Raw genomic sequence first — 26381 nt, 5'->3', positions numbered from 1 at the left:
TAGATTAGTTGACCATTGGTGCGTGGGTTTACCTCTGGGCTTTCTGTCCTCTTCCATTGATCTATGTTTCTGTTTTTGTGCCAGTACCATATTGTCTTGATTACTGTAGCTTTGTAGTATAGTCTGAAGTCAGGGAGTCTGATTCCTCCAGCTCTGTTTTTTTCCCTCAAGATTGCTTTTGCAGGCTTCCCTGGTGGCGCAGTGGTTGGGAGTCTGCCTGCCGATGCAGGGGACATGGGTTCGTGCCCCGGACCGGGAAGATCCCACACGCTGCAGAGCGGCTGGGCCCGTGAGCCATGGCTGCTGAGCCTGTGCATCCGGAGTCTGTGCTCTGCAATGGGAGAGGCCACAACAGTGAGAGGCCCGTGTACCGCAAAAAAAAAAAAAAAAAAAAGAAAAGATTGCTTTTGCTATTTGGGGTATTTTGTGTCTCCATACAAATTTTAAGATTTCTTTGTTCTAGTTCTGTAAAAAAAATTGCCACTGGTAATTTGATAGGGATTGCATTGAATCTGTAGATTGCTTTGGGTAGTATAGTCATTTTCACAAGCTTGATTCTTCCAATCCGAGAACATGGTATATCTCTCCATTTGTTTGTGTCATCTTTGATTTCTTTCATCAGTGTCATAGTTTTCTGAGTACAGGTCTTTTACCTCCTTAGGTAGGTTTATTCCTAGATATTTAATTCTTTTTGTTGCAATGGTGAATGGGATTGTTTCCTTAGTTTCTCTTTCTGATCTTTCATTGTTAGTGTATAGGAATGCAAGAGATTTCTGTGCATTCATTTTGTATCCTGCAACGTTACCAAATTCATTGACTAGCTCTAGTAGTTTTCTGGTGGCATCTTTAGGATTTTCTATGTATAGTACCATATCAACTACAAACAGTGACAGTGTTACTTCTTCTTTTCCAATTTGTATTCCTTTTATTTCTTCTCTGATTGCCGTGGCTAGGACTTCCAAAACTATCTTGAATAATAGTGGTGAGAGTGGACATCCTTGTCTTGTTCCTGATCTTAGAGAAGATGCTTTCAGTTTTTGACCATTGAGAATGATGTTTGCTGTGCTTTTGTCGTATATGGCCTTTATTATGTTGAGGTAGGTTCCCTCTATGCCCACATCCTGGAGAGTATTTATCATAAATGGGTGTTGAATTTTGTCAAAAGCTTTTTCTGCATCTGTTGAGATAATCATATGGTTTTAATTCTTCAATTTGTTAGATTTTTATATATTGAAGAATCCTTGCATCCCTGGGATGAATCCCACTTGATCATGGTGTATGATCCTTTTAATGTGCTGTTGGATTCTGTTTGCTAGTATTTTGTCTAGGATTTTTGCATCTATATTCATCAGTGATATTGGTCTGTAATTTTCTTTTTTTGTAGTATCTTTGTCTGGTTTTGGTATCAGGGTGATGGTGGCCTCATAGAATGAGTTTGGGAATGTTCCTTCCTCTGCAATTTTTTCGAAGAGTTTGAGAAGGATAGATGTTAGTTCTTCTCTAAATGTTTGATAGAATTCACCTGTGAAGCCATCTGGTCCTGGACTTTTGTTTGTTGGAAGATTTTTCATCACAGTTTCAGTTTCATTCCTTGTGATTAGACTGTTCATATTTCCTGTTTCTTCCTGGTTCAGTCTTGGAAGGTTATACCTTTCTAAGAATTTATCCATTTCTTCCAGGTTGTCCATTTTATTGACACAGAGTTGCTTGTATGTAGTCTCTTATGATGCTTTGTATTTCTGCAGTGTCTGTTGTCACTTCTTCTTTCTCATTTCTAATTTTATTGATTTGAGTCCTCTCCCTCTTTTTCTTGATGAGTCTGGCTAATGGTTTATCAATTTTGTTTATCTTCTCAAAGAACCAGCTTTTAGTTTTATTGATCTTTCCTATTGTTTTCTTTGTTTTTAGTTCATTTATTCCTGCTCTGATCTTTATGATTTCTTCTGCTAACTTTGGGTTTTGTTTGTTCTTTTTTCTCTAGTTCCTTTAGGTGTAAGTTTAGATTGTTTATTGAGATTTTTCTTATTTCTTGAGGTAGGATTATATTGCTATAAACTTCCTTCTTAGAACTGCTTTTGCTGCATCCCATAGGTTTTGGATCGTCATGTTTTCATTGTCATTTGTCTCTAGGAATTTTTCGATTTCCTCTTTGATTTCTTCAGTGATCTCTTGGTTATTTAGTAACGTATTGTTTAGCCTCCATTTGTTTGTGCTTTTTATGGTTTTTTCCCCTGTAATTTATTTCTAATCTCATAGCGTTGTGGTCAGAAAAGATGCTTGATATGGTTTCAGTTTTCTTAAATTTACGAAGGCTTGATTTGTGACCCAAGATGTGATCTGTCCTGGAGGATGTTCTGTGTGCACTTGCGAAAAAAATGTAATCTGCTGTTTTCGGTTGGAATGTCCTATACATATCAATTAAATCTCTGGTCTATTGTGTCATTTAAAACTTGTATTTCCTTATTAATTTTCTGTCTGGATGAGCTGTCTATTGGTGTAAGTGAGGTGATAAAGTCCCCCACTATTATTTTGTTACTGTTGATTTCCTCTTTTATAGCTGTTAGCATTTGCCTTATGTATTGAGGTGCTCCTGTGTTGGGTGCATATATATTTATAGTTGTTATATCTTCTTCTTGGATTGATCCCTTGATCATTATGTAGTGTCCTTCTTTGTCTCTTCTAACACTCTTTATTTAAAGTCTATTTTATCTAACACAAGTATTGCTACTCCAGCTTTCTTTTGATTTCCATTTGCATGGAATATCTTTTTCCATCCCCTCACTTTCAGCCTGTACGTGTCCCTAGGTCTGCAGTGGGTCTCTTGTAGATAGCATATATATGTGTCTTGTTTTTCTATCCATTCAGCAAGCCTGTGTCTTTTGGTTGTAGCATTTAATCCATTCACATTTAAGGTGATTATAAATATGTATGTTCCTATTACCGTTTTATTAATTGTTATGGGTTTGTTTTTGTAGGTCCTTTTCTTCTTTTGTGTTTCCCACTTAGAGAAGTTCCTTTAGCGTTTGTTGTAGAGCTGGTTTGGTGGTGCTGAATTCTCTTAGCTTTTGCTTGTCTGTAAAGCTTTTGATTTCTCCATTGAATCTGAATGAGATCCTTGCTGGGTAGAGTAATCTTGGTGGCAGGTTCTTCCCTTTCATCACTTTAAATATATCGTGCCACTCCCTTCTGGCTTGTAGAGTTTCTGCTGAGAAATCAGCTGTTAACCTTATGAGAGTTCCCTTGTATATTATTTGTCATTTTTCCCTTGTTGCTTTCAGTAATTTTTCTTTGTCTTTAATTTTTATCCATTTGATTACTACGTGTCTCGGCGTGTTTCTCCTTGGGTTTATCCTGCCTGGGACTTTCTGTGCTTCCTGGACTTGGGTGGGTATTTCGTTTACCGTGTTAGGGAAGTTTTCGACTATAGTCTCTTCAAATATTTTCTTGGGTCCTTTCTCCCTCTCTTCTCCTTCTGGGACCCCTATAATGCGAATGTTGTTGTGTTTAATGTTGTCCCAAAGGTCTCTTAGACTGTCTTCATTTCTTTTCATTCTCATTCTTTTTTCTTTATTCTGTTCCGTGGCAGTGAATTCCACCATTCTGTCTTCCAGGTCACTTATCCGTTCTTCTGCAGCAGTTTTTCTGCTATTGATTCCTTGTAGTTTATTTTTCATTTCGGTTATTGTATTCTTCATCTCTGTTTGTTTGTTCTTTAATTCTTCTAGGTCTTTGTTAAACATTTCTTTTGTCTTCTCGATCTTTGCCTCCATTCTTTTTCCAAGGTCCGGAATCATCTTCATATCATTATTCTGAATTCTTTTTCTGGAAGGTTGCCTATCTCCACTTCATTTAGTTGTTTTTGTGGTGTTTTATCTTGTTCCTTGATGTAGTACACCGTCCCCTGCCTTTTCATTTTGTCTGTCTTTCTGTGAATGTGGTTTTCGTTCCATAGGCTGCAGGATTGTAGTTCTTCTTGTTTCTGTTGTCTTGCTTCCTTACTTTCTTGCCCCACAAAATATTCTAGGTACACTTTATACTTTACCTTCCGCAAGTCCGGATCAACCATTTCTTCCAAGAACCCTGGTTCCTTTTAGTGGGGACCTAAACTGGTTTAACTACCAGTTTAAAATTTTTTTTTAATTTATGAGATGGCAGTATAACATAAATTGTAGAGTTATTTTGAGGATTAAATGGGAAAATCTGTGTAAAAGAGTGTACATAATTCTTGGCTCATAGTATGTGCTCAATAAATTAATTTTTTCCAGCTATTTCCAGTGAAGTGTAAATAATGGAATTATGGATGAGAATGACAGTTGATGAATTTACAAAATGTCAATTATAATGTTCTCTGAGAGAAAGCAATTGGTCAGTTGATTCAAAGATTAGATTACATTAACCTCCTTTCTGAGCTTTTCATTGTTTATTTCCATTCTCACTCAAGTTTCTCTCTTCAGAACTCATCCTTAGGATTTAGTTGAATTTAGTCTTGGGTTGTTGATGTTTCTTAATCTTCTCTTAAGTTAAATTTTAAGCAACTTAATATGGAAACCATATCTTATGTGTGTGTATGTTTTTTTGAGGTTTTATAATGTCATTTGACAGCTAGCGGTTAGTTCTCATCTACATTTTGTCTGTAGATTTTTGAGAGTAGTGACAGGTACATATCTAACCAACATATAGAGTTTATATATTTGGTGAATCTTCATCCTCATTAAGTCTCCTGGACAATTGCACATGGATACAGTGTGGGACATTGCTTATTCCTTTGGCCCAGATAGCTTTACTAAGCCTGGTGTCATTGTGTACATCTGAAGTTCCCACCTCCTTCATGGCAAATTTCTGGATCCTTTTGAGTGCCCAAGGGGCAAGCTTCTTGAAGCCCACTCCCAGGATGCACTTGTGAATGTTGATAGTGTATTCTGTGGTAGCTACCTCATTGATGGCAGGATGGTCCTTCTGCTTCTCGGCCCTCTTCTTTGCAAGAGCTGTTCTGCTGGGCCCAGGTTGGAAGTGCTTAGGTGTTTTTCATATTTCCTGCATGTCCTACGACAGTGGTGAGCACATATGCATATATTAGATACCAGTAAAAACCTAAGTAATGTATTTGTAGAAGTCACATAAGAAACATTTCCTAGCGAAAAAGGAATGTTATAATTGCTAAGATCTTAATCTAAGATTCTAATGAAAGGTAGACTTTAAGCATACAACACCTTCTTAAAGAATTTGGCATCAACTACACGGCCTAGACCTTTTTCAAATAAATACAAGTTGGAAAGCAGAAGGAGTTGTATGTTTCTGAGCTGCCTAGTGTTGTAATAGTAACAGTTTCTGGTGTCATGGCAGGCTGTCTCCTCTTTAATCAAAGGAAAATGTACAGACTGACAGTTCTTCCAACTATTCAAATGTCTCTTAAAAATAATGGTGGTAAGTAACAGGCATTTTGCATGTGCTGGTTATTTTGACCTGATGGATCTGCAAATTTCTTACTAGCATAGAAAAGAAAAACTGCTTCTTATTTTTAAGTACAAATCTTGTGTGCAGCAAATGAAGTCACATTTTTTATTTATTCATTTATTTTTTTGTGCTGTTAGAAAACCACTTTGCAGTGAGTGTGAAAGAGAATACTTATTAGGCTAATAACAGCAGAATCATAGAAATGAGGCCTGTAGACAAATCTCCCTCTAGAGAATAAAGTGTGGTTACAGAAGGTTAAGAATGTGTAAAGATCAATGGAGGCCAAGAGCTTAAAATAGAGATAAGCTGCCTGGAGAAAAAAAGTGAAAAGAAAAAGAAAACTTCAAGAAAACACTGAGTGTTTAGGATAGCTATTTTGTCTTTGTTCCCTGTTGAAAATTTCTAAAATTTCGTTTAGAGGCAGTTATACATTCCTCCAAATACATCATTTTTATTTTTCACAATGTCTAAACTCCTGTGGGTGTCTTTTTCACTTCAACAGGTGCAATCACACATACACACATACACATGGGCCTTTGACTTCTGTAGTGAAACACACTGTCAAGTCAAAAGTACAGCTAACTCAGTAAAATGTGTTAATATAAGTAGTACAAAACGACAGAGGTTGTAATGGGTAAAGCTGATTCTTAAGTATAATAAGATTCCTGTATCCAAATGCACAAGTTCTAACTGAATTTTGAAACATCCTCATATAATTTGGGAGATAATGCATTATGCTTTCTTTGACTGAAAGGCAGATATTTTGATGAGAGTTTTGTTACTTCCTTTCAGTTTTCAGTGGCTTATTAAGCACTACATTTGCTCTTTATTTAAAATTTTATTTAAATACCTTTATGTTTATTTATTTACTTATTTTTGGCCACACGACTTGTGGGATCTTAGTTCCCCAACCAGGGATTGAACTCGGGCCCTCAGCACTGAAAGCCTGGAGTCCTAACCACTGGACCGCCAGGGAATTCCCGCTACATTTGCTCTTTATGAAGGCATCTATTCAATATGAAACAGGAAGGCCATGGCATAAGACCAGGCAGTTTTATTTGCCTATGGACATCTCCATGTTTTGTCTATCCTTCCTGTCCCCCAAATCTCAAAGGAATCCCAGAATTCATATTCTGTGTTGTAGAAAAATACATGAAAATTACAAAAAGGCTATCCTTTCTGTCTTTCTAGGTCTCTAATGTTCGTAATATTGTTGGCCCCAACCTGTAAGTCACAGCCCATTTTGAAAGTTGGTAAGGAATAGTAAAACATGGTATTTTTGCCTTAATTTACCCTTTTGCCCCATTTACCTATCATACTTTCAGAGTTCCCTTCATATCCTTACCATATCCATGGTTAAACAATTCCAGTCTCTGACTTTTGATCTTTGGGAACTTGGATGAAGATTCGGACTTGCATGGCACACTGTGCTAGTCGGTTCAGGCTGCCATATCAAAGTATCACAGTCTGGGTGGCTTAAACAACAGAAATGGGTTTTCCCACAGTTCTGGAGGCTAGAAGTTGCAGATCAAGATACTGGTAGGGTTCATTTCTGCTGAGGCCTCTCTCCTTGGTCTGTAGATGGCTGTCTTCTCACTGAGTCTTCACCTGGTGTTCCTCAGTGCTTGTCTGTGTCCTAATTTCTTCTTATAAGGACACCAATCATATTAGCCATATCATTTTACCTTAATCACCTCTTTCAAGGCTCTGCCTCCAAATCCTGTCACATTCCGAGGTCCTAACTGGGGGTTAAGACTTCAGCATATGAATTTCGGGAGGACACAGATCAGTCCATAACACACACCATTCACCAACCTGGTGCAAGAATCTTTAGTCCACTTTATCTGTAGGGAAAAATCTCTGTTTCAAGTCAATTTTTTTCTGAATCACATTGATGTAAATATTTGTGGTTCAACATATGGTTGGCAAGCCAGAAGTGCCTCAGGGATTTAAAGAAGTGTTTTAGATACTCCAACACATTTGGTAGGTAATCCAATCCTATTGGACAGACAGCCTGAATTTCAAAACTACACCCACGTTAAATAAAGGCCAGATATGTTTTTTTTTTAATTTATTTTTTTTACATCTTTATTGGAGTATAATTGCTTTACAATGGTGTGTTAGTTTCTGCTTTATAACAAAGTGAATCAGTTATACATATGTTCCCATATCTCCTCCCTCTTGCGTCTCCTTCCCTCCCACCCTCCCTATCCAACCCATCCAGGTGGTCACAAAGCACCGAGCTGATCTCCCTGTGCTATGCAGCTGCTTCCCACTAGCTATCTACCTTACGTTCGGTAGTGTATATATGTCCATGCCACTCTCTCACTTTGTCACAGCTTACCCTTCCCCCTCCCCATATCCTCAAGCCCATTCTCTAGTAGGTCTGTGTCTTTATTTCCGTCTTACCCCTAGGTTCTTCATGACATTTTTCTTTCTTAGATTCCATATATATGTGTTAGCATACGGTATTTATCTTTCTCTTTCTGACTTACTTCACTCTGTATGACAGATTCTAGGTCCATCCACCTCACTATAAATAACTCAATTTCGTTTCTTTTTATGGCTGAGTAATATTCCATTGTATATATGTGCCACATCTTCTTTATCCATTCATCCTATGATGAACACTTAGGTTGTTTCCATCTCCTGGCTATTGTAAATAGAGCTGCAATGAATATTTTGGTACATGACTCTTTTTGAATTACGGTTTTCTCAGGGTATATGCCCAGTAGTGGGATTGCTGGGTCATATGGTAGTTCTATTTGTAGTTATTATTTTTTTTAATTAATTAATACTTATTTATGGCTGTGTTGGGTCTTCGTTTCTGTGTGAGGGGTTTCTCCACTTGTGGCAAGCGGGGGCCACTCTTCATTGCGGTGCGCGGGCCTCTCACTATTGCGGCCTCTCCTGTTGCGGAGCACAGGCTCCAGATGCGCAGGCTCAGTAGTTTTGGCTCACGGGCCCAGTTGCTCCGCGGCATGTGGGATCCTCCCAGACCAGGGCCCGAACCCGTGTCCCCTGCATTGGCAGGCAGATTCTCAACCACTGCGCCACCAGGGAAGCCCTATTTGTAGTTTTTTAAGGAACCTCCATACTGTTCTCCATAGTGGCTGTACCAATTCACATTCCCACCAGCAGTGCAAGAGTGTATCCTTTTCTCCACATCTTCTCCAGCATTTATTGTTTCTAGATTTTTTGTTGATGGCCACTCTGACCGCTGTGAGATGATATCTCATTGTAGTTTTGATTTGCATTTCTCTAATGATTAATGATGTTGAGCATTCTTTCATGTGTTTGTTGGCAATCTGTATATCTTCTTTGGAGAAATGTCTATTTAGGTCTTCTGCACATTTTTGGATTGGGTTGTTTGATTTTTTGTTATTGAGCTGCATGAGCTGCTTGTAAATTTTGGAGATTAATCCTTTGTCAGTTGCTTCATTTGCAAATATGTTCCCCCATTCTGAGGGTTGTCTTTTGGTCTTGTTTATGGTTTCCTTTGCTGTGCAAAAGCTTTGAAGTTTCATTAGGTCCCATTTGTTTATTTTTGTTTTTATTTCCATTTCTCTAGGAGGTGGGTCAAAAAGGATCTTGCTGTGATCTGTGTCATAGAGTGTTCCACCTATGTTTTCCTCTAAGAGTTTGATAGTTTCTGGCCTTACACTTAGGTCTTTAATCCATTTTGAGCTTATTTTTGTGTGTGGTGTTAGGCAGTGATCTAATCTCATACTTCTACATGTACCTGTCCAGTTTTCCCAGCACCACTTATTGAAGAGGCTATCCTTTCTCCACTGTACATTCCTGCCTCCTTTATCAAAGATAATGTGACCATATGTGCGTGGGTTTATCTCTGGGCTTTCGATCCTGTTCCATTGATCTATATTTCTGTTTCTGTGCCAGTACCATACTGTCTTGATGACTGTAGCTTTGTAGTATAGTCTGAAGTCAGGGAGCCTGTTTCCTCCAGCTCCATTTTTCGTTCCCAAGATTGCTTTGGCTATTCGGGGTCTTTTTGTTTCCATACAAATTGTGAAATTTTTTGTTCTAGTTCTGTGAAAAATGCCAGTGGTAGTTTGATAGGGATTGTATTGAATCTGTAGATTGCTTTAGGTAGTAGAGTCATTTTCACAATGTTGATTCTTCCAGTCCAAGAACATGGTATATCTCTCCATCTATTTGTATCATCTTTTATTTCTTTCATCAGTGTCTTATAATGTTCTGCATACAGGTCTTTTGTCTCCTTACATAGGTTTATTCCTAGATATTTTTTTCTTTTTGTTGCATTGGTAAATGGGAGTGTTTTCTTGATTTCCCTTTCGTATTTTTCATCATTAGTGTATAGGAATGTCAGAGATTTCTGTGCATTAATTTTTTATCCTGCTACTTTACCAAATCTATTGATTAGCTCTAGTAGTTTTTGGTAGCATCTTTAGGATTCTCTCTGTATAGTATCATGTCATCTGGAAACAGTGACAGCTTTACTTCTTGTTTTCCGATTTGGATTCCTTTTATTTCCTTTTCTTCTCTGATTGCTGTGGCTAAAGCTTCCAAAACTATGTTGAATAAGAGTGGTGAGAGTGGGCAACTTTGTCTTGTTCCTGATCTTAGTGGAAATGCTTTCAGTTTTTCACCATTGAAGATGATGTTGGCTGTGGGTTTGTCATACATGGCCTTTATTATGTTGAGGAAAGTTCCCTCTGTGCCTTTTTCTGCAGGGTTTTTATCATATATGGGTGTTGAATTTTGTCGAATGCTTTCTCTGCATCTATTGAGATGACCATATGGTTTTTCTCCTTCTATTTGTTAATATGGTGTATCACGTTGATTGATTTGCACATACTGAAGAATCCTTGCATTCCTGGAATAAACCCCACTTGATCATGTTGTATGATCCTTTTAATGTGCTGTTGGATTCTGCTTGCTAGTATTGTGTTGAGAATTTTTGCATCTATGTTCATCAGTGATGTTGGCCTGTAGTTTTGATTCTTTGTGACATCCTTGTGTGGTTTTGTTATCAGGGTGATGGTGGCCTCATAGAATGAGTTTGGGAGTGTTCTTCCCTCTGCTGTATTTTGGAAGAGTTTGAGAAGGATAGGTGTTAGCTCTTCTCTAAATGTTTGAAAGAATTCACCTGTGAAGCCATCTGGTCCTGGGCTTTTGTTTGTGGGAAGATTTTTAATCACAGTTTCAATTTCAGTGCTTGTGATTGGTCTGTTCATATTTCTTCCTGATTAATTCTTGGCACGTTGTGCATTTCTAAGAATTTGTCCATTTCTTCCAGGTTGTCCATTTTACTGGCATAGAGTTGCTTGTAGTAATCTCTCATGATCGTTTGTATTTCTGCAGTGTCAGTTGTTACTTCTCCTTTTTCATTTCTAATTCTATTGATTTGAGTCTTCTCCCTTTTTTTCTTGATGAGTCTGGCTAATGGTTTATCAATTTTGTTTATCTTCTCAAAGAACCAGTTTTTAGTTTTATTAATCTTTGCTATCATTTCCTTCATTTCTTTTTCATTTCTTTCTGATCTGATCTTTATGATTTCTTTCCTTCTGCTAACTTTGGGTTTTTTTTTGTTCTTCTTTCTCTAATTGCTTTAGGTGCAAGGTTAGGTTGTATATTCGAGATGTTTGCTGTTTCTTAAGGTAGGATCGTATTGCTATAAACTTCCCTCTTAGAACTGCTTTTGCTGCATCCCATAGGTTTTGGGTCGTCGTGTCTCCATTGCCATTTCTTTCTAGGTATTTTTTAATTTCCTCTTTGATTTCTTCAGCGATCACTCCGTTAGTAAGTAGTGTATTGTTTAGCCTCCATGTGTTTGTATTTTTTATAGATCTTTTCCTGAAATTGATATCTAGTCTCATAGCGTTGTGGTTGGAATACATACTTGATACAATTTCAATTTTCTTAAATTTACCAAGGCTTGATTTGTGACCCAAGATATGATCTATCCTGGAGAATGTTCCATGAGCACTTGAGAAAAATGTGTATTCTGTTGTTTTTGGATGGACTGTCCTATAAATATTAATTAAGTCCATCTTGTTCAATGTATCATTTAAAGCTTGTGTTTCTTTATTTTCATTTTGGATGATCTGTCCTTTGGTGAAAGTGGGGTGTTAAAGTCCCCTACTATGAATGTATTAGTGTCGATTTCCCCTTTTATGGCTGTTAGTATTTGCCTTATGTATTGAGGTGCTCCTGTGTTGGGTGCATAAATATTTACAGTTGTTATATCTTCTCCTTGGATCGATCCCTTGATCATTATGTAGTGTCCTTCTTTGTCTGTTCTAATAGTCTTTATTTTAAAGTCTATTTTGTCTGATACGAGAATTGCTACTCCAGCTTTCTTTTGGTTTCCATTTGCATGGAATATCTTTTTCCATCCCCTTACTTTCAGTCTGTATGTGTCTCTAGGTCTGAAGTGGGTCTCTTGTAGACAGCATATATATGGGTCTTGTTTTTGTATCCATTCAGCCAGTCTGTGTCTTTTGGTGGGAGCATTTAATCCATTAACATTTTTTTGTTTTGTTTTTTTTGCAGTACGTGGGCCCCTCACTGCCACAGCCCCTCGCGCTGCGGAGCACAGGCCCTGGACGCACAGGCTCAGCGACCATGGCTCACGGGCCCAGCCGCTCCGCAGCATGCGGGATCCTCCCAGACTGGGGCATGAACCTGCGTCCCGCGCATCGGCCGGCGGACCCTCAACCACTGCACCACCAGGGAAGCCCTAATCCATTTACATTTAAGGTAATTATCGATATGTATGTTCCTATTCCCATTTTCTTAATTGTTTTGGGTTTGTTATTGTAGGTCTTTTCCTTCTCTTGTGTTTCTTGCCTAGAGAAGTTCCTTTAGCATTTGTTGTAAAGCTGGTTTGGTGGTGCTGAACTCTCTCAGCTTTTGCTTGTCTGTAAAGGTTTTAATTTCTCCATCAAATCTGAATGAGATCCTTGCTGGGTAGCGTAATCTTGGTTGTAGGTTTTTCTCCTTCATATCTTTAAAAATATCCTGCCGGTCCCTTCTGGCTTGCAGAGTTTCTGCTGAAAGATCAGCTGTTAACTTTATGGGGATTCCCTTGGTGTTATTTGTTGTTTTTCTCTTGCTGCTTTTAATATGTTTTCTTTGTATTTAATTTTTGACAGTTTGATTAGTATGTGTCTTGGCGTATTTCTCCTTGGATTTATCCTGTATGGGACTCTCTGCGCTTCCTGGACTTGATTAACTATTTCCTTTCCCATGTTAGGGGAGTTTTCAACTATAATCTCTTCAAATACTTTCTCAGTCCCTTTCTTTTTCTCTTCTTCTTCTGGAACCCCTGTAATTCGAATGTTGGTGCGTTTAATGTTACCCCAGAGGTCTCTGAGACTGTCCTCAGTTCTTTTCATTCTTTTTTCTTTATTCTGCTCTGCAGTAGTTATTTCCACTATTTTATCTTCCAGGTCACTTATCCATTCTTCTGCCTCAGCTATTCTGCTATTGATCCCATCTAGAGTATTTTTAATTTCATTTATTGTGTTGTTCATCATTGCATGTTTCACCTTTAGTTCTTCTAGGTCCTTGTTAAATGTTTCTTGCATTTTCTCTATTTCCAAGATTTTGGATCATGTTTACTATCATTATTCTGAATTCTTTTTCAGGTCGATTGCCTATTTCCTCTTCATTTGTTAGGTCTGGTGGGTTTTTATCTTGCTCCTTCAACTGCTGTGTGCTTTTCTGTCTTCTCATTTTGCTTATCTTACTGTGTTTGGGGTCTCCTTTTTGCTGGCTGCAGGTTTGTAGTTCCCGTTGTTTTTGGTGTCTGTCCCCAGTGGCTAAAGTTGGTTCAGTGGGTTGTGTAGACTTCCTGGTGGAGGGGACTAGTGCCTGTGTTCTGGTGGATGAGGCTGGATCTTGTCTTTCTGGTGGGCAGGTCCACGTCTGGTGGTGTGTTTTGGGGTGTTGTGGACTTATTATGATTTTAGGCAGCCTCTCTGCTAATGGGTGGGGTTGTGTTCCTGTCTTGCTAGTTGTTTGGCATGGGGTGTCCAGCACTGTTGCTTGCTGGTCGTTGAGTGAAGCTGGGTGTTGGTGTTGAGATAGACATCTCTGGGAGATTTTCGCCGTTTGATATTATGTGGAGCTGGGAGGTCTGTTGTGGACCAGTGTCCTGAAGTTGGCTCTCCCACCTCAGAGGCACAGCCCTGCCTCCTGGCTGCAGCAGCAAGAGCCTTTATCCACACAGCTGTGAATAAAAGGGAGAAAAAGTAGAAAGAATGAAAGAAAGAAGATAAAATAAAGTAAGATAAAATAAAATAAAGTTATTATAATAAAAAAAAATTAAGAAAAAGAATTTTTTTAAGTAAAAAAACCAGAAAAAAACAACCAAAAAAAAATGGACGGATAGAACCCTAGGACAAATGGTGAAAGCAAAGGTATACAGACAAAATCTCACACAGAAGCAAACACACACACACTCACAAAAAGAGGAAAAGGGGAAAAAACAATAAATCTTGCTCTCAAAGTCCACCTCCTCAATTTGGGATGATTCGTTGTCTATTCGTGTATTCCACAGATGCAGGTGCATCAAGTTGATTGTGGAGCTTTAATCCACTGTTTCTGAGGCTGCTGGAAGAGATTTCCTTTTCTCTTTTTTGTTTGCACAGCTCCCGGGGCTCAGCTTTGTATTTGGCCCCGCCTCTGCGTGTAGGTCACCAGAGGGCGTCTCTTCTTTGCTCAGAGAGGACGGGGTTAAAGGAGCAGCTGACTCGGGGGCTCTGGCTCACAAAGGCTGGGGGGAGGGAGGGGTGCGGGTGCGGGGCGGGCCTGCAGCGGCAGAGGCCGGCGGGCCGTTGCACCAGCCTGAGGCGTGCCGTGCGTTCTCCCGGGAAGTTGTCCCTGGATCCCAGGACCCTGGCAGTGGCGGGCTGCACAGGCTCCCGGGAAGGGAGGTGTGGAGAGTGACCTGTGCTCGCACACAGGCTTCTTGGTGGTGGCAGCAGTAGCCTTAGCGTCTCTTGCCCGTCTCTGGGGTCCGCGCTGTTAGCCGCGGCTCGCGCCCATCTCTGGAGCTCCTTTAAGCAGCACTCTTAGTCCCCTCTACTTGCGCACCAGGAAACAAAGAGGGAAGAAAAAGTCTCTTGCCTCTTCTGCAGGTCCAGACTTTTCCCCGGACTCGCTCCCGGCTAGCCGTGGTGCAGTAACCCCCTGCAGGCTTGTTCACGCCGCCAACCCCAGTCCTCTCCCTGCGCTCTGACCTAAGCCCGAGCCTCAGCTCCCAGCCCCACCCCCACCCCGGCGGCTGAGCAGACAAGCTTCTCAGGCTGGTGAGTGCCGGTCGGCACCGATCCTCTGTGTGGGAATCTCTCCGCTTTGCCTTCCGCACCCCTGTTGCTGTGCTCTCCGAAGCTTTCCCCCTCCGCCACCCGCAGTCTCCGCCCGCGAAGGGGCTCCTAGTGTGTGGAAAGCTTTCCTCCTCCACAGCTCCCTCCCACTGGTGCAGGTCCCGTCCCTATTCTTTTGTCTCTGTTTATTCTTTTTTCTTTTGCCCTACCGAGGTACGTGGGGAGTTTCTTGCCTTTTGGGAGGTCTGAGGTCTTCTGCCAGCGTTCAGTAGGTGTTCTGTAGCAGTTGTTCCACGTGTAGATGTATTTCTAGTGTATCTGTGGGGAGGAAGGTGATCTCCGCCTTTTATTCTTTTTCCATCTTCCCCCTCTCCCCAGATATTTTTTTTTTCCCACTCTCCACCCTCCACCCTGTACCAACTGAAATGGAATTATTTGCGGAAAAAAATTATGAGTAGAAGAATCAAGGAGAAACTCCAGATTCTCTTCCTAAAACTCTTCCAGGCTTTCATCTAAAGCATTTTATATATATGTGTGTGTCTATGTCTGTGTTTGTACATATGTGTGTGTATATATATTTATATACATATATTTTCTATTTTCCTAAGATCTATTATCACGGTGAGAGTGCCATAACATAACACAGTTATCATATAACATCTCTTCTAAGTGCATTGCTACAAATATCTGAGATGTCACATTCCCTCCCCCTCCCTCCCTCCCTCCCTTTTCTCTCCTTCTCGCCCTCCCTATCCCCCCAACCTCCATTACCTTGACTCTATAATTCCCTAATTCACACCTATAAGGGGGCAGGGTCAGCCTCCAGTCAACTGATTGCTAATGCAATTCACTTACCAGTCATCCCTCTGTTATCACTCTGAGTCATCTGATGAAGACAGTGAAGTTAATGAGGACTCAGAAATGAAGAGAAGCAGGGAAGGATGATGATAAGGAAAAAAAGCACAAGAGTGAGAAACGTGGGAGAAGAGGGCAGGCTGTGACCTCTGTCAGGGGCAACCTGGAACCCAGAAGCCAGGGGAGAAGTGAAAGCTTCTCCCTGTGACCCTCAGTGTATTAGGATGCAGCCAATCACATCACCCAATTGGATTTTCTGACAAAAATCTCCGTTGAAGCAAAAATGTATTTTCAAGATAATATGTATATAGGAATGATTATGTGGTTTTGGTATGTTATTTCCTTGCTATCAAGAATATTTATTTATAGAAATACCACAAGCCTCACACAGTTTCCACGGGTATGAGGGGTCATTTACAAACAAAATATTAGAATCTACCAATGTAGAAAACATCAAGGTTGTAATGAGGAAGATGCTTTTTATTTTTTGTTTGTTTATTTTTAAAGCAGAATGAATAGTGCCAGCATGCTGTCACTTGGGAGAACTGTGTAGTTGTTTGCAGGTCATGGTGCTTAGTAAATTGGTCCAGTGCTATTAAGAAGGAGTTATAGAAAGCATGTTTGTTTTTCTGCTTGATGGCCAGCAGTAATTTTAATAGATGCCTGAATTCTGTCTCCAGGCAAACCGGGAACATATGGAAATCATATTCAGTTGTTAATAATTTTGTTGCTAATGGGAGTGGCAAAGAGGATTTATTTTAATCATTTTAGGGCTTATTAAAGGGACGTAGCTGGGAGCTGAGAGGATTAAGCACTTCAGGTGAGTTCACTGGCAGGCCCACATGAAAGTGGGATTTTTGTCTGTCAGGAAAAAACATACCCACTGCGAGTGTCCCAATGGCATAGGTGTTCAAGGAGCCTGGGACCCCTGCAAGGTCAGAAATCAAAGCCTGGTGACTGATCAGTTCTCTAAAACACCTCTCATTGTTCTGAATGTTTTCTCAGCAACGTAAAGCACACTATAGCAGTGAAGGTCCTGGGTGTGGTTCTTGCCTCAGTTATTAATTCTGTGGTCTTGGACAAATTACCTCACTTTTCTCTGCCTCAATGTCTGTATCTGCAGGAATGGCAATAACAATAGCAATTACCTACCTGCAATAGCACTTTGAAGGTCAGATAAGATGATTATGTCTTCCAGCACCAAGCATGATGTGGAGTGAATGCTCAATAAATTATAACTATTCTTATTAATATTTTTATTGTTATGCTTAAAATCTGTATCTGCTTCATTATACATGTTAGAAAGAGGTACCCAAACTTAAGGAGTACTGAGAAGAGAATGGGCCTAGGCCTTCAATTTTGATGCTATATATTGCAAAGTAATAGGTCTGCAATTTGGAAAATAGAAATTTACAACATTTTCTGCATAGAAAAATGTGTGACGTTCTAATGCTCTCCAGTTGCTTGAACTATTTAGATATCAACTCAAGATACATTGTCCTACTTCGTCTGTTTTATTTTGCTTGTACCTTTGCTTGTACTCAAAAATATTGTCCCTATTCAAATAAAAGTTTGTGGTATTTTCCTTGGTTATTTTTAAAATGTAAGGTTTATATGATCAGATTGAGCCTTTTTTACTTTTATCCAGCCTGTTTCCTGAAATTAAATATCTGTAACCTTTCCATTGAATATGCAGGGTTCATGGGGTGTAATTATAAAGCAACTTTATTTTTGTCTCCTGGTATCTCTTTAACGTTTTTCTGTGGGGCTGGTTCTTTCGTTAGCCTTTGGTAAAATTTAAGGGAAGTCCCGTGATTTTTTTTTTTATTATTTTATGTATTTATTTTTGGCTGTGTTGGGTCTTCATTGCTGCACGCGGGCTTCCTCTAGTTGTGGTGAGCGGAGGCTACTCTTTGTTGTGGTGTGCGGGCTTCTCGTTGCAGAGCACAGGCTCTAGGCGCGCGGGCTTCGGCAGTTGCGGCTCACGGGCTCTAGAGCGCAGGCTCAGTAGTTGTGGCACGTGGGCTCAGTAGTTGTGGCTCGTGGGCTCTAGACCGCAGGCTCAGTAGTGGTGGCGCACGGGCTTAGTTGCTCCGTGTCATGTGGGATCTTCCCGGACCAGGGCTCGAACCCGTGTCCCCTGCATTGGCAGGCGGATTCTTAACCACTGCGCCACCAGGGAAGCCCAAGTCCCGTGATTTTGGTGTCCACTTTTAGGTAATAAAACAACCTATCGTCCGTAATTGTCCTGTCAAAATATTACATTCCATTGGAAGGTAAAGCTTCTCTTTTCTTCTGCTTTGCTTGCTGCAGGCTGGTTGCCAGTGGGTGGGTGGGTGGGGACGCTGGTTGGTTTGTTCTTTCTTTTTCTCTTGCGTGTTAATCCCTCTTCCTCCAAAGAAATTTCAGACCCCCCCTCTAGGTTTAGAGCTAGAAGAGGCAGAGGGTAAAGAGGACAAGAATATTCTTGCTTGCCTGCCATTGTTTGGTGATCTAGCATCCACACTCTGTAGATCTGGCAGGTGTTTGAGGCTGAGTCTTTTAGGGGCACCTTTCGGGGTCCACCAGAGACCCTGGGGCCCTTTGCCTCTCTTCCTCTCATCGCTGGGGGTCTCTCACTCTCACTTTTAGTTCCTTTGAGAGGGCAGATGCATCTCTGATTGCCCTTGGCTGGCTGGCTGGCTGGCTGGTTACTAACTCCTTCCTTAACATCTAGTCATCTGCTGGCACTTTCAGCTTCTATTTGTTCCTTCAGTGGACTCTCTTGGACAAGACAGGAGATGCAGCTATACTAACCTGCTCATGTGTAGACTACATGTTTCTCCCACGTTATTCTAGGAATGCACATGACCCCCAATGAAGTGACCTTTCTTTTATTGCTGTTTTAAAGCAGTGCACTAGCCAGGTGATGGACCCTAACATTACTTACGGAGGAGTCTGACTCTTTTCCGGTTGTTTCTGCACCTGTGAGACAAATAGGTGAAACTTTTCAGGTGGTGTCAATATACTTCTTTCCCTAGGTTTGGGAAAAGCCGTCACAGCAAATCCATTTATTTTTCCAAAATTCCTCTAACTACTTTTAATCTTCTCAGATGCTCAGTTTGGGTGTGGGGTTAAGAGTAGAATAACAGGTTATTTTTCTTTGGCTCTTAACTCAGGGGTAACATTCTGTTATTCTGGAAGAATGCCACTATTATGTGGGTGTATCACATGACAAGATGCTTTATTTTAAACTCTTTTATAACTGTGTACCAAGTCCCATTTTTTCCTTATTTTCTTTATATTATCTCATAGCGGTATATAAAAAATTGTGCTGAAAAGCACATGACAGAAATTTACTGTCTTAACCATTTTTAAATGTACAGTTCAGTAGTTAAGTAAATTCACATTATTGTGCATCTGGGACCACATTTTAAACATCTCATTGTATGTTGAAAACAATCCAGCCTTTTCTGTGATTGTTTCTTTAAAAAAGCATTTTGATTATAATATTGGTTGTTAGACATTAACTCAAGCTTCTTCCTGTAAAGGGAACTGGTATCAGGACAGACATGGCCAATAAGGAGACAGAATCTCATGAAAATTCAGTTCAGTAGCTGTAACGGTGCCAAGCCCCATGGAGATTGTTGTTGGAAGGAGAGGTAGGAGCAGAAACAAGTCTTGAAAGAGCTTCATGAGCCTCCTCCATTCCATAGCTACCCTATTAATAAAACTCGAGTATTCCTAGTCTGCCACCTTCTTTTGGAACTGATGCTATCTGCCTTCCTCTTCTTTGTGTATCATTTCTTCACCCATCATAATTTTGCTTTTCTCATAGTTTCCGGTTCATAATAATTTCTATTTACTGCCTTATGGCTCTGACAAACTGTTCATAACTCCAGCTCATCTTCACACAGTGAAATTCCTCATTCTCTTGGTATTGGTATTTGCTAATTTAAATTTTCAAGAGAGGAAACTGGATTGTCTTTGTTTATCTTTTCATACCATGTGGGCACTGCCAGCCAAAGGATTGGTTATACTTGGGTCAAAGTGTGGCTACAAATGGCTGCCCTTTGAGCAGAGGCTGGGGGGAGGTCGTTCCTGAGAAGGCACCTGGGTATAGGAGGCAACATGATTAATTTTATGTACTTAATAAAAATATTTTGTGTGCATGCTTAAACAAGAGTAAGTATTTCTTTATTCATTTTTTCAGCGTTTGGCAGAAAGCAGGAACTCTTATAGGAGAAAGATGGTAATAAAGGCTCTGAGAACAAAGAATTGAAAAAGGGCTTCTGAGTTTCTGATTGTAGTGGATTTTTTTGAGGGAAGGACTGTTTTCCTGGTTTGGGTTCCCCCAGAAGCGGATCCTGAGATAAGAATGCTATTGCAAATAGTTCATTTGGAAGACGATAACATGCAACACTGGTAAGGGAAGAGAAGAAATGACAGAGGGCAAGGAAGGCAGCCAAAAAAAGTGCAGTATGTTAAGTGGTTATCACCGTGGCTTATTCCACTGGTTAATTCTGGGAAATGTACAGTGCATCTCAAAGTTATCTCAGATGGGTGCCCAGGAAGCTGGATACTTATCCATCAGCTCCCCGTGGATCATTGGTTGAGGGCTGCTCCGGGGCCACTAATTCTGTGGCACATCTGGCCTGCCCTCTGTGTCGTTTATAGCTCCACGTCCAGTAAAAAGCCCTCAAGTCAGGAGGCACAGGGGTTTGCCGTCAGCAACCTTTAATGTGTGAGGGCGAGAGCAGAGAGGCTGTGGGCCGGGCACGGTTGGCATTTACCCCCAAACCCCCTCCCCATTTTCTCCTTTCTTGAATGAAACCTGATTTTATCCAGGTGTTCATCCCTTAGGGAAGGTTGCCTTACCTAAAGCTCAAGGGTAAATTTAGATTAATCTTTTTTTTTTTGCCTTTTAAGTTAGTTTTATTTCGATAAATTCTTTAATACATTTGTGTTGTACCATTCAACATTAATCTTCCAAGATCGATCACATTTGTTTTTCAGGAGGAATCAGTCTTAATCAAATAGAAAAACACACTGAGGCACCCCTGTGTTCGTTGCTCATGACTCCTCCTCCCAATTTGTGAGCGGGCTCAAGCGGTCTTAGGTATTCAGGAGAGAAGCATTCTTATTTAAGCTTTTGGTGGTTCATTTTGCATATATATTTTTTTGATTGAAGTATAGTTGACTTACAATGGTGTGCCAATCTCTGCTGTACGGCAAAGTGACTCAGTTATACATGTATAGACGTTCTTTTTTTAAAGTTTGGATTAATCTTAGCTATTTATGGAGATCCCATTCCTTGTATCTGCTATTTGGCGTAGGTGTGGACACGTGGTGCAAGGTGGTATGAAATGAGAGATGAGGTCTGCTAGAGGGGCTCTGGGAAAGGTTTCTTCCTTCTTATAAAGAGACTCATAGGAAAAGGCAGCATCATATTATACACTGGACCTCGGGACTTCCCTGGTGGTCCAGTGGTTAAGACTTCGCCTTCCAATGCAGGGGGTGCAGGTTCAATTCCTGGTCGGGGAGCTAAGATCCCACATGCCTCCTGGCCAAAGAACCAAAACATAAACCAGAAACAGTATTATAACAAATTCAATAAAGACTTAAAAAAAAATGGTCTGTACTGGACCTGTCACATATTCATGAGTCACTTGGAAATGTTAGACACATCTTGGGACCATGAGCCCTGAATTAACCAACCCTAAAGATGCCCTGCCTTGAAATTTCTCAGTTTGAGAGATGACAACTTTTCCTGATTATCTAAATCATTTTGAGTAAGGTTTATTTTTACCTGCAGTCAAAGACATCCTAATTGGTACAAGGATAAAGTGTGAGTACCAGATGACAAAGCTCATTTTTGAAGTTTACAGAAAGGTTTATAAAGAGATTATGGATCATGTCAATATGTTGTAACAATTCTAGCTCCCTTTGTTCAACCTTTACACCCCTTTTATAGTACTGATAACATTCAGGGGGTTTTGCTGATGATGGATCATGAGTTCTAGAACAGCAGTGTATTCAGTCTCAACCTTTGATTGCATACGTATTCAGTATGCTGTGATTAAATGGGAAAAGTGCATAAAACACTTTTTCTACATACCGAGGTACAACGGTTGGCTTGAAGAAAATCACGGGTGCAATTGGTTGAGCTGCCAGCTGAACCAACAACTTTTTTTCCCTGTAGACTGTTCTTTCTTGAAAGAAAGACTGACAGAAAAAGTGATGGCTACCCAGACTTGGGTATTTGACCATTTCTCAGAAATGAATGAACTGAACATGTTACTTCAAGGAAAATGGCTGACAATATTTGTTGCCAATGATAAAATTTGAGCTTTCGAGTATGATTTTCATTTTCGGAAAACTTTTATCCACTAAGGTGATAGTTTCCCAACACTTAAAGGCTCTTCAGATGAGTTTAGTGGTGGTATTAACAAATGTAATTTTTAAATATCGTATAATAAAATGTGTCAACATTTGGAAAATCTGCATAACTCAGTGACACAGTGTTTTTCAAATGAGTGATACATGATAGTATAGAATCCTGTGTGGGTAAAATATCCATTCAAAGTGCAAGATAGACTAATGGATTTTAATGGAACTAAAAACAAGTTTAGTAGTACGGTTTTTGGTTTCACATTGCAACTAACTGCTAAGAAACTACCATTTGTTGAGTTTTGATATAGTGCTAAAGAATAATACCCACGGTTATATGAAAAGATTCTCAAAATAATCCTCTTTTTTTCTAACCACATATCTGGGTGAGGCCGTATTTTCTTCATATATTTCAACTAAAATAGCCTGCCACAACAGATTGAATGCAGGAGCAGATACAAGAATCCAGCTGTCTTCTGTTAAACCAGGCAGTAAAGAGATTTGCAAAAATGTAAAACAATGCTGCTCTTCTCACTAATTTTTTTCCTCATAAAAAATATATAATATTTGTTAACATGTAATGGACTTATTATTTTAAAATGAATTAATATTTTAACATTTTCCTTTAATTTTGAATACAGCAAATATTAGTAAATGTAACCCACATAAACCAAAGCTCTTTGGAGCTCCTCAATTACGTTTAAGAGTTTACAGCGTCCTGTAACAAAAAAAGTTTGAAACTATCTTTAGAGGGCTTGGTGGAAAGGGTTCAGAGCGTTGAGTATAAACCAAGAGATCTGGGTTGTTAACGGACAGAAACAGAAGTAAGAGGGTATATGGGATTAGTTAATGATCTTGAAATAAAGAATGATAGAGGGGTTAGGAAGGAGGAGGAGGGGTGGGGGAAATTTCTAGAAGCATGGAAGTTCTGCTCTCCCTCTTGACCCCTGTAGATGGAGGGATGGAGGTCAGTGGAAGGGAAGAATAGATCTGGGGCGATGTATTAATGCATCCTACGTTGTCATGCTTCTTGATGTTTATTAAACCGACAATAAACAGAAGTAAAACGTTTAACTTTAAAAGGGATTTCTTCATAAATGAGCACATTTAATGTTTTTAAATTTGGGGGATGCAGACTTGATGGAATTTTTGCTCTTCAGGAGGTACATGACGTTTCCTAGGAAACCAGGGAACATATCATCATGTGTGAATGAATGAATCTCAGATTGTTGGAGAGAACCCTTCCTAGTGTGCTAAATATTAGTGAATGTTCCAGGTGTGTTTCAGCTATCCAGACTGCACGTAAAAATTGAGTGATGGGGACTCTTAGAATGAATAACAGCATTTACTGAAACTGGAAATCTTGAGACTTCTGGATCCAGAATCTACAATGTCCAGCCTCAGCCTTGATGTTGCACCAGTTTTACTGTAGAATACATCATCCTTGCTCCTTAGCTGACAAGTCTTGCCTTTTTGACATTTAAGCTACAAAATGTAGGCTACTCCTTGGAAGAAATCTTGTAATTATTTGCCAGTAGAAAAAGAATGATGGGTTAAAGTAAATATATGCTGTCAAGCTGTCAATAATTATTTAATACCACTGTGTACAAGGAATGATCCATGTCAAAGTGCTCTAAATGAATTAGACAGACAAAGAAAGTACATTTGCAAAGCTTCTGGGCTAGTCACGTAAATACATACTTACAATATATAATATAATATAGACTTGAGATAGGGAGGTGGGCAAAACCACTACCAAAACCAAAGCCAAAACAAAAACAAAAGATATGTTTGCATCAAATTTGAACAATAATTTTTATTTTAAAACCAGTTGGGAAATGGAAGAAAGGCTGTTACCTTACTGGGAAGGGAGGGAGGTTGCCAGAGACTCTCGCATTTATGGATGCCTCCTCTGTTCCAGACCCTCTGTATCTTTCAAGAACTTTGGAAGTACTTTTTGCCTCACGTTTCATAGATGAAGAAACCAAGACTCAAGAAAGTTGAGGAAAATTTTCCCTAAGATTTAGACGGTTGCACAATGGAGGTTCAAGCCCCAGCTATTTTTGTCTTTGAAGGCCATTCTTTTTATGATTCCTTAGAAATTCCCAAGTCAGAGCCTATAGAGAACATACCCATTAACTGTAGGGAGAAGACCACGTTGCTGGAACTATTGTTTCTATTTTATATCATCTAGTTTATAAGAAAAAAAGTTCTACTCTCAGTTTTTACTGTTCTTTGAAAAAGCTGGGGAGTAAGCAAGGAAGTATTTGTTAAGAAAACAAAGAAACACAGCTTTGGAGGATGTTAGGGGAAGACCCTCTAAATCAGCAATATGGCGGCTATCTGTGCCCTTGTCCATTGAGACAACACTTTTATCAAGATATCCTATTGGGTAAGAAGACCTTATTTTTGCTGCCTCAAAATAGATGCAATGATATAAATTCTCTGTGCTTTGCATTTCTAACTGTTAAGCAAGCAGACACCACCAGTCTCAAAACAGACATCCACAGGATATGTAGCACTATGGTGTGGGCTTCAGAGAAAAGATTCCTTTTCAAGGACTTTGAGCTCTATGGAAGGAGACACATTCACATAAACCTAACTTTTCATGGTTAGTTTAATAGTTGCCATGATTATTACTCTTTAAAGTATTCTGAGGGTAGGTACCAATTCTTAACTACTTACCCAATTTGCTGTTATTTCAGCAGCCTTGTCCAGTGTTCTCAAAATGACCCACTCCACTTTGAACTTATTTACTATTCTGTTCTTTTTTGTCCTTGTAAAGTTCTCACAGTGCCCTTAAGTAGGTTTTGCCCTGGGCGCTGCTTACCATAAGTTAGATAACTTCTTTATGTCTTAGTTCTCTTTTCTGAAAGCTAGAAATAAAAATATGATCTATCACTGTCAGAAGTAAATAAGGCAATAGTTGTAACGCCTTTAGTCCAATGCCTGACTCATTAAATGCCAGCTATTATTCTTGTTATTATTAATAATCATGTTATAAAACAATCCCAGTTTTAAGCTATCTAAAGTTTTATTTTGCTCGTGTTTATTCTTTTTTTAAAGAAAAATTTATACCGTACTTCCAAAAAGAACTTGAAAAGGTTTACCATTAAAGGCATATTAAAAGTAAGGCTTAATGGAATAAAAATAAAATGTCTGGCAAAGTCAGCTGCCTCAGAAATATAATCAAGGCCACAGCTGACTCTCCCCATAGGTATTGGAATCACTTTTTCATCAGAAGACTGCTGGGAATGACTGTTGGGGCATCTTGACAGTGCTCCCAAATACTCCCTTTTGCTCTGCTCCATCCTTTCCTCTGTTCTAATTTCCACACTGCTGTCTTCTCCCTTGGCTCTTATCACTCCCATTCAGTCTAAACCTTCCCACTTGGCCCTCCGAACACCATTTCATGGCGTCCTCAATCTCCTTCAGGAGGAAGAACGTTTCTTCTTGTTAGGAAAGGCATTCTCCCACGTGGGGTCTTTTGGCCCCAACTCGGCCACATAAGAATGGGCCTTGTGCGGGGTGGCGCTTTCCTTACCAGGAGATAAAGCATCCTCACAGTTTGTGATGGGCTTATCACCTTGTGGGGGCGTATCTTCCCCTCTTTCAGACTCAGGTGTGCTCCTTTGTTGGTTTTAAGCGTCTGCATCGTGTGGTCCCTGGCCATCCCCACTACCGTATCTTCCTTCTTGGGCACGAATAGGGTGCTTGCAAATCAGGAGGGATGTGCTGGCCGTGGGAGACTGACACCCACTACTGAAGCTGACCTTGCTGTCTCTTCTCTATGTGAATAAGACATTGTTGCATCCAGTGCTGGACTGGACTGTTTGCCTTGACAACTCCAATATCAAGATGCAGTGGGCAGAAGTACTGGGGTCTCTACTCCCCATAATAGGCAACTGATGGTACTTGCTTGACACATCTATCTTGCCCTCCAGAGCTACTGCTTTTCCTGCAACTCTCCCTGGTGGATGCATCTTCTCAAGCTACCTACTCACTCAGCGTTGGGTGTTGAGATTGGCTTCCTAAGTGGAGATTCTGATCTTCATTGCTGGGCTTTTGCATTCTTCTGTGCCTTTTCCTCTGGAGCTCATGTCATCTAACTGCCTCACCTGATGCTTTTCTTGTTGCTGTCCTTGGACTCATTGTCCATGGCGTCATCCCTTGACAGTTTCACACCTGGCTCACACATTATTTTCTACCTTGTCATCATTGTATGAACAAGGAAGAGCTACACAAGTAGATCTCTTCCTATCTTGACCTCCTGTACTTCACTAAACTTCATTTCCATCCCATTCAGCTACCTGCTCTCATGAAAATAACCTGTCCCCACTTACAATTGTTTCTCCTCTGAAATCTTAAAAATTTGCATATCTCAGC

The 26381-nt window shown here is 40.0% G+C and overlaps 1 pseudogene; it reads right to left on the bottom strand.

The window, feature by feature from the left end:
* Nucleotides 1-4609: 4609 nt before the first annotated feature.
* Nucleotides 4610-26154, bottom strand: LOC132418243 (large ribosomal subunit protein eL31-like; annotated as a pseudogene).
* Between the last annotated feature and the right edge of the window lie 227 nt (nucleotides 26155-26381).

This window comes from Delphinus delphis, chromosome X (assembly GCF_949987515.2).
Source record: "Delphinus delphis chromosome X, mDelDel1.2, whole genome shotgun sequence".
Lineage (NCBI taxonomy): Eukaryota > Metazoa > Chordata > Mammalia > Artiodactyla > Delphinidae > Delphinus > Delphinus delphis.
This window is presented reverse-complemented; position numbering and strand designations above follow the sequence as displayed.